Source organism: Phocoena phocoena, chromosome 19, assembly GCF_963924675.1.
Source record: "Phocoena phocoena chromosome 19, mPhoPho1.1, whole genome shotgun sequence".
Taxonomy (NCBI): Eukaryota; Metazoa; Chordata; class Mammalia; order Artiodactyla; family Phocoenidae; genus Phocoena; species Phocoena phocoena.
In genome coordinates, this window is record NC_089237.1 from 50731667 (window position 1) to 50740658 (window position 8992).

Here is an 8992-nt window from a genome sequence, read left to right on the forward strand (position 1 = left end):
ACACTCAGAAGAGATTAAAAGGATAATAAAGGAACATTATGAATAATTCTATGCATAAAATTTTAACAACTTAAATGAAATTATTCAATTCTCCAAAACCCACAAACTACCACAACTTACCTAAGATGAAATAAATTAACTGAAGTGTTCCATAACGGTTAAAGAAATTGAATTCATAGTTTAAAACTTTCCAAAAAAGAAATCTCCAGGCCTAAATGGTGTAAATAGAGAATTCTACCAAACACTTAAAGAAGAACTAACACCAATTCTATGTAATCCTTTCCAGAAAAATAGAAAAGGAGGGAACCCTTCCCAACTCATTTTATTAAGCTAGCATTTTCCCTGCTACTAAGTGAGACAAAGATAATACAAGAGAAGAAAACTACAGACCAACATCTCTCATGACCATGGATATAAAAATCCTCAACAAAACACTAGCAGTTTGAATCTCGCAATAAACAAAACGTATAACACACTATGACCAAATGAGGTTTGTTGCAGGACTGCAAGGTTGGCTCAATATTCAAAAATCAATGTAGTCCACTATATTAACAATATAAGAAGAAAATCCATATAATCATATCAATCATTCAGAATAGCATTAGATGAAATTCAATACCCATCCATGATTTTTTTAATATTTATTTATTTGGTTGCCCCTGGTCTTAGTTGCAGCAGGCAGACTCCTTAGTTGCAGCATGCATGTGGGATCTAGTTCCCTGACCAGGGATCCAACCCAGGCCCCCTGCATTGGGAGCACGGAGTCTTATCCACTGCGCCACCAAGGAAGTCCCCAACCATGATTTTTTTAAAAACTCTCAGCAATGGGGCTTTGCAGGGCGCTGGGCCATGCCGCCATATAATGGGGAGCGTCCACACGTACGCACCCCGCGCTTCTGGATAGTGGAGCGGCCACCTTTGGTTTCCTGTGCAGATGGGCTCCGTGGTCTAGTGGCCCGGTCCCCACCGTCCGCGATTGCTCACCGAGGCCCGCGAGGGGTTGCCGCCAAGGTTTCCACCAGCCCACAAGCAAGAGCATGTCAGTCATCCCCTCCAGTGTCTCTCTGGTGGCCATCCACGACTAATACCAGCGTCACCTGGGTTCCAGTTCCAGTAACAGCTCCTGCGGAAGTGCCAAGTACCCTGGGGAAGCCATCTCTCACCACCCCAGTCTCCCCAGAGCCGATCCGGGACACTGGTGGGCTAGCTTCTTTTTCGGGAAGTCCACTCTCCCATTCATGGCCACAGAGCACTTGGAATCTGCCCAGGCCTCCACAGGTATGCTCAGCTGTGACCTGGCTCGGGAAGCCATGTGGAAGCAGCAGCCTGGTGGCCAGCCTGGCAAAACCAACTGCTGCCCCCCTCGTCCTGAGTGGCCACCACCAGCTGCCAGGCTTTCTTCCAAGGCACTAGGCTCATCAGAGCTAACCCCACCCCCACCCCCTTCCCCTCCCCGAGCTAAGCAGGCTGCAGCCAGTGGAAGCAGTTGGGTTTTTAATATCAAAACAGCAAAACACTAAAAAAGGAAGCTGAGAGAATCCCACTCTTTACTATCCAAGACACATGAGAGCCTTCCTGATACCCCACAACCCTGTGCCTTGCACCAAGTGGAAAATAAACTACAAGCAGCCATCAATCAGTCAATCAAATAAATAAATAAAGTAGAAAACTAGAAATAAAAGGGAAATTCCTCAACCTGATTAAGGGCATCATATACTGTCATTCCACCGTTACTAAATAGACTTTCTCGGATTTTTTCTTTCCTATATATTCAGCTATAAGATCAGTCTTAATTTCAGGTCTCTAAAGTGCAGTCTAAAATAAAACTAAGCTTTAAACTTGCATCCAGAGCTTCCCTGGTGGCACAGTGGTTGACAGTCCGCCTGCCAATGCAGGGGACATGGGTTCGTGCCCCGGTCCGGGAAGATCCCACATGCCGCGGAGCAGCTGGGCCCATGAGCCACGGCCACTGAGCCTGCGCGTCCGGAGCCTGTGCTCCGCAACGGGAGAGGCCACAACACTGAGAGGCCCATGTACCGAAAAAAACAAAACAAAACGAAACAAAAAAAACTTGCATCCAATTAAAGCTTTATACAGCACCAACTCAGGATCTGCAGTGGCCTGGCTGTAGCAGACACCATCCGGATTTTGCTCAGATTCCTTCACTCTTTTCAAGCACACTTGTTTCCAATGTGACTTTATTCTTTTTTTTTTTTTTACATCTTTATTGGAGTATAATTGCTTTACAATGGTGTTAGTTTCTGCTTTATAACAAAGTGAATCAGTTATACATATACATATGTTCCCATATCTCTTCCCTCTTGCGTCTCCCTCCCTCCCACCCTCCCTATCGCACCCTTCCAGGCGGTCACAAAGCACCAAGCTGATCTCCCTGTGCTATGTGGCTGCTTCCCACTAGCTATCTACCTTACATTTGGTAGTGTATATATGTCCATGCCTCTCTCTCGCTTTGTCACAGCTTATCCTTCCCCCTCCCCATAACCTCAAGTCCATTCTCTAGTAGGTCTGTGTCTATTCCTGTCTTACCCCTAGGTTCTTCATGACATTTTTTTTTCTTAAATTCCATACATATGTGTTAGCATACAGTATTTGTCTTTCTCTTTCTAACTTACTTCACTCTGTATGACAGACTCTAGGTCTATCCACCTCATTACAAATAGCTCAATTTCATTTTTTATGGCTGAGTAATATTCCATTGTATATATGTGCCACATCTTCTTTATCCATTCATCCAATGATGGACACTTGTTTCCATCTCCAGGCTATTGTAAATAGAGCTGCAATGAACATTTTGGTACATGACTCTTTTTGAATTATGGTTTTCTCAGGGTATATGCCCAGTAGTGGGATTGCTGGGTCATATGGTTGCTCTATTTGTAGTTTTTTAAGGAACCTCCATACTGTTCTCTATAGTGGCTGTACCAATTCACATTCCCACCAGCAGTGCAAGAGTGTTCCCTTTTCTCCACATCCTCTCCAGCATTTATTGTTTCTAGATTTTTTTTAGAAGATGTTGAGGGTAGGAGTTTATTAATTAATTTATTTTTGCTGTGCTGGGTCTTCGTTTCTGTGCGAGGGCTTTCTCTAATTGCAGCAAGCGGAGGCCACTCTTCATCGCGGTGCGCGGGCCTCTCACTATCGCGGCCTCTCTTGTTGCAGAGCACAGGCTCCAGACACGCAGGCTCAGTAGTTGTGGCTCACGGGCCTAGCTGCTCCGCGGCATGTGGGATCCTCCCAGACCAGGGCTCGAACCCATGTCCCCTGCATTAGCAGGCAGATTCTCAACCACTGTGCCACCAGGGAAGCCCCGTTTCTAGATTTTTTGCTGATGGCCATTCTGACTGGTGTGAGATGATATCTCATTGTAGTTTTGATTTGCATTTCTCTAATGATTAATGACCTTGAGCATTCTTTCATGTGTTTGTTGACAGTCTGTATATCTTCTTTGGAGAAATGTCTATTCAGGTCTTTTGCCCATTTTTGGATTGGGTTGTTTGGTTTTTTGTCATTGAGCTGCATGAGCTGCTTATAACTTTTGGAGATTAATCCTTTGTCAGTTGCTTCATTTGCAAATGACTTTATTCTTAACAAGCAGCACCTGTGTCTCTTTGTCAGTGGACTGCCCTCAAGCTGCTACAGCATGCTCCATCTGGGCACAAAGAAAGCAGGAGATATCCTGGAATTTACATTCTCACCAACCATAGGCCACCCTTAACCAATGACTGTGGATGCAAGAGTTCAAATACTCCAGATCCCTTGTTTCTGACTGAGACAACTCTGAGATGTGACTGGCGTTTTCCCGATTCTTCCCCTGTGGGACTCAGCCTGTTACACCACCACCACAGGAGTTTGCTTAATATTGCCTAAAGCCACTTCCTCATGAATCACTTTTACAAGAACCCTCATCTTACGGTCAACTTCTATTATACTCCTGCTAGAAGTCCTTCTCTTCCTCATCCTGTTCCCCCATATCCTTAATTTTCCTAAAAACACTTTCTAATGAATTACTTTCATAGGGATCCTCATTTCAGATCTGCTTCTGGAGAACCTAGGACAGGAGTCATGGACTGTTTGGTTCCTCCTTTCTTTCTTTCCTCTTCTCTTCATTGATCCTTGAGGGTTGGGGCAAGGGAGAGGAGAATTCAAGGAAAAGAGCTCTGTGATCTGGTGCTATTGTGGCGGTCAAATTGCTCTTCATGGCAGGCCTCCAACACTGGCCTTACTTGTGTGGTGCTTCAGAGAGCCCTATGGGACCCTCTGCACCATAGCAGCTCTTCACAAGGATGATGAGCTCTCTCGCTGCCCTCTGTGATGGTCACCATTAGTTCCTGCCCCAGATTGCAGCTGTATACCCACATCCTCTTTCAGCCTTACTGCCATGCAGTCCTCTTGGGCAGGGTCCTCTCTAGGTGGTTCAAGCTTGATATCCATAGGGTCCAGTCGGCTCACAGGTTCCCTGACAGACAACCAAGTAACCCAATCAACTGATGAATGGGGCAGCTCCAGCCCAGGTTTATGTCTTCAGACTTCTGTCAAGGACGAGTCTATTTCTCCATGGTTACTCCGAAACTCCTCAGCACACATCCACAGCCTCCCTGCAAACTCTTCTTGCTCTTCTCAAATAGCAGTCCAGAGTGTGCAGCTTAACTACTATCTGGCCTGGTACTGACAGGCCTGTCTTACCCCCTTGAAGACAACTCCAGTCTCTACATTGGTTCCCTTTGGACTCCATCATCTGGCCAATGGGGCATGGAGAAGCGTTCCTCTCCCTGATATGGAGAGAAAAAAAGTGTTGAATCTCTCACTACATCTAAGAATTCCCTTGAAATAATCTTCACTTACAGAGGCTGGGAAGAAGAATGGTTTTTTTTTTTTGCTGTACGCGGGCCTCTCACTGTTGTGGCCTCTCCCGTTGCGGAGCACAGGCTCCGGACACACAGGCTCAGCGGCCATGGCTCACGGGCCCAGCCGCTCCGCAGCATGTGGGATCTTCCCAGACAGGGGCACGAACCAGTGTCCCCTGCATCGGCAGGCGGACTCTCAACCACTGCGCCACCAGGGAAGCCCAAGAATGGTTTCTTTTTTATCATCTCTTAGTAAGTTGTGACTAGTTACGTTCAGCACCTCTCTGGGTTTCTTTTCCAGTTTGTTTTTTAATAAATTTATTTATTTATTTATATTTTCGGCTGTGTTGGGTCTTTGTCGCTGCGTGCGGGCTTTCTCTAGTTGCAGCGAGTGGGGGCTACTTCGTTGTGCACGGGCTTCTCACTGCGGTGGCTTCTCTTGCTGCAGAGCACAGGCTGTAGGCGTGTGGGCTTCAGTAGTTGTGACATGTGGGCTCAGTAGTTGTGGCTCACAGGCTCTAGAGCATAGGCTCAGTAGCTGTGGCACACGGGCTTAGTTGCTCCACGGCATGCGGGATTTACCTGGACAAGGGCTCGAACCTGTGTCCCCTGCATTGGCAGGCAGATTCTTAACTACTTCGCCACCAGGGAAGTCCTTCTTTTCCAGCTTTATTGAGATATAATTGACACATAACACTGTGTAAGTTTAAGGTATACAATGTGTTGATTGGATACATTTATAAATTGCAAAATGATTATCACCATAGTATTAGCTACCACTTCCAACCCACCTCATATTTACCATTTCTTTTTTGTGGTGAGAACATCTCAGATCTGCTCTCTTAGCAACATTCAAGTATACGATACAGTATTGTTAGCTATAATCACCATGCTGTACCTTAGATTCCCAAACTTGTTAATCTTATAACTGGAAATCTGTGCCCTTTGACCTATATCTCCCCATTTCCCCCAACCCCCAGTTCTTCTCTGCTTTAAATGTATAAGCACTTACCAACAATCATTCTCAGTTTGGGAATTCAGCCAAATTTCTATAAAAACAGGAAAAGTGTCATTTAACCTCCTATCTCAAGCAGTCATGTCACTTTTCTCAGTTCCTTAATTGGGCTTGCCAACATTTTATTTATCACAGTCTGTTTAGAAATGTTTTTGTTAAAAGGAGAGACAAACTACAGATTTGGATAAAATGTTTGCAAACCACATCTCCAACCAAAGGCTAGTATCTAGAATATATAAAGAATTCTCAAAACTCAACAGTAAAAAATGAAAAAGAAAATCCAATTAGAAAATGGGCAAAAAATATAAAGAGACATTGTGTCAAAGAGGATATATGGATGGAAAATAAGCACACAAAAAGACGCACAACATTAGCCATCAGGGAAATGCAAATTAAAACCACCGTAATATATCACCACACCTATTCGAATGGCCCTAAAGATGAAGAAAAAGAAAATAGTGACAGCAACCAAATGCAGGTGAGGATGTGGACAAACCTCTCCAGAGGTTTTCCACATGAACCCGAGGGACACTGGGCAGGGAGGAACGCAGCGTGGGACACCAGCAGCAGAATTCAAGCAAGTAGCACCAGAATCCTCTTGATGGCCCCAAAGACCAACCACTGGGCTCCCAACCACTGGGCCCCAACCACATCTGTTACACCGTCTCCTTCCCGCTCTCCCAGATGAAAGAAGCCTGTGAGAGCCCGGTATAGTGACTGCGAGGCCCGCACCAAAGGCACGTCAGTGGTGATTTTCAGACCTCAGGGTTAAAGGGAACATCCTAAAGAGGGGGAAGGTTCCCATCCAAAGGATCAGGCCTAGAATAGGGTCGGCTCTCTCCACAGCACATAGCAAATGGAAAACACGGGGTGAGGCATATGAAATGGTGAAGGGAGATCATTTTCAACCTAGAATTCCATATTTCCACAAATGATCAATCAAGCTATCCAAAAAAGTTCCTTCCTTTTCCAGGAAGCTACTGGAGGGGGTGCTTCAATAAAAAGGGGATAAACCAAGAAAGAACACACAGATCCAGGGAAGAGAGGATCCAGCCCAGGAGAAAGAGGCGGTCCAGGGGTTTCCCAGGACTATCGGGAAGTCCCAAGAAAACTGCTGGCAGGGGGAGGTGTGGGGGGGGGGGGAGAATGGGGGAGGGGAAGGTACAAAAGTGGATCAACAGGAAGCCTAAGGGCGCTTGAGCTCGAGGCCCGATTGTGGGCCCCTTACATGGTACCCGAGGCCATGATCAGAAGTTTTTGTCAATTATAAAAACAAATAACTGACTATAACCAGTTAAGATGACCACATCACTTTTAACTCCGACTTCTCCTTCACATTTCCCTCTGTGTCAGGTGGCCTTTTTTTAATCCAACTAAGAAGTTGGGGTGGAAATACAGGTTTGGCTTGAGTGGAGAGGGACCCTGCTATGTGCTCTGCAGTCACATCATTCATCCTAGGGTTGGCTCACCTGCCCAGGCATGGCTTTCACGGGCACTGTTGGCATCCACTGTGTAGACTCACTTGGGGGTGACATGAAGGTGGGCCATGAGCTTCCCTGAAGCACTGACATCAGTAGTAAAGAAGAAACATGCTAGAGGAAACCCTCAGTTATCCTTCTCTTCTCTCTGTGGAAAATCACCTTACAACACCTTTGTCACATGCAGAAGTAAACAATAAGTATGCAGCCAAAAAGCGTGGGGAAAATGGATTTCACAGGTGTGTTGGAAGATTATTAAAAATATTATATCAGTTTTCTGTATTTTGTGATGTTTATGGTAGCTTTCAGCTTGTTTTTTTCCTAACTTAATAGCAATTTTATGCTTAATTTTGTATTCATAATTTTGTATTTTTTCCTAAGGAGGCCTCTCCAAAATTGTGTACATTTCAGCCCCCATAAAACTTGGATTCACCCTGGTGGCTCTAGGAAAAAACTACAACTGAAGTGTTGGCTATGTGACCAGTTTGCACGTGCAGAAAATTATGTTGTCAGCCTTTCTCCAGTTAAGGAAGACTTTGCAATTGTTTCAAAGAATATGAAGCAAATTTGTCAACTATTAACTTCAGAAGAAACAAAAGTTGTGCAAGAAAGGAAATGTAATCAGATTATACTACTTGGTTCAGCAGTTAACAATACTGACACAGCCATAACTGACACAGATTCTGAATTAGGATTTAAGCAAAAATTGCTATAGACTAAATTGGAAAATTGTACCCACCTACGTGATGAAAAGTGACTAAATAATGTCTACAACTGATAAATAAAGAGATATCAGTTTGTGTGTATTATTTAGAAGTACAAATGTCAACACTACGGGAAACAGCTAAAACACTAAAAATGGTTTCTCTAAGCAGCAGGAGTGGCTGAAGGAAACAGTTCCTGTAACTGCTTCCAGCCCTATAAGACTTTAAATTGTATGTATTATTTCTGTCCTAATTTTTTAATTTAATGCCAATTACATACATTTTGAAGGAAAAGTCCTAGAAAAATTTGCAGCTGAAAATTGGGAAGTCTTGACCCAGCACAAGCTTAGAAACAAAAATTGCTTGAAACATTATATGTGAAAACAAACAAAAATAGCAACTACTCACCCACCACAGAGAATGATTAAATAATATATGGCACATCCATACTTTGGAATTCTCTACCCCTGCTAAATTCAGTGAAGTAAAACCTCTCAGGAAATAGCATAGATTGGATCAATGAGACACTGGAGAGTGAAAAAACAAGCTACTAATGACATGTAGTATCACATATATGCACATACACAGGAAACATCCTGACAGGAACCCTGTAATGGTTCATTTTTATGTGTCAACTTGACTGGGGCGCAAGGTGCCCAGATATTTGGTCCAACATTATTCTGAGTGTGTCTGTGAGAGTGTTTTGGATGAGATGAACATTTGAATTGGGAAAGCAGATTGCCCTCCCTAATGCAGGTGGGCCTCACCCAATCAGTTGAAGCCAAGAAGGCTGGCTAGCCCTCTCATGAGTAAGGGAAAGGTCTTCCTGCCTGACCCTCTCCAAACTGGCACATGGAAACATTGGCTTTTCCTGGGTGTTGAGGCTTCAGACTCAGATGGGAACCTTGTGGCTCTTCGGCTCACCTGCAG

At 44.4% G+C, this 8992-nt stretch overlaps 1 pseudogene; it reads left to right on the forward strand.

The window, feature by feature from the left end:
* The first annotated feature begins 1037 nt into the window (after positions 1–1037).
* On the forward strand, positions 1038–1413 carry LOC136139165 (pancreatic progenitor cell differentiation and proliferation factor B-like; annotated as a pseudogene).
* Positions 1414–8992: the final 7579 nt, after the last annotated feature.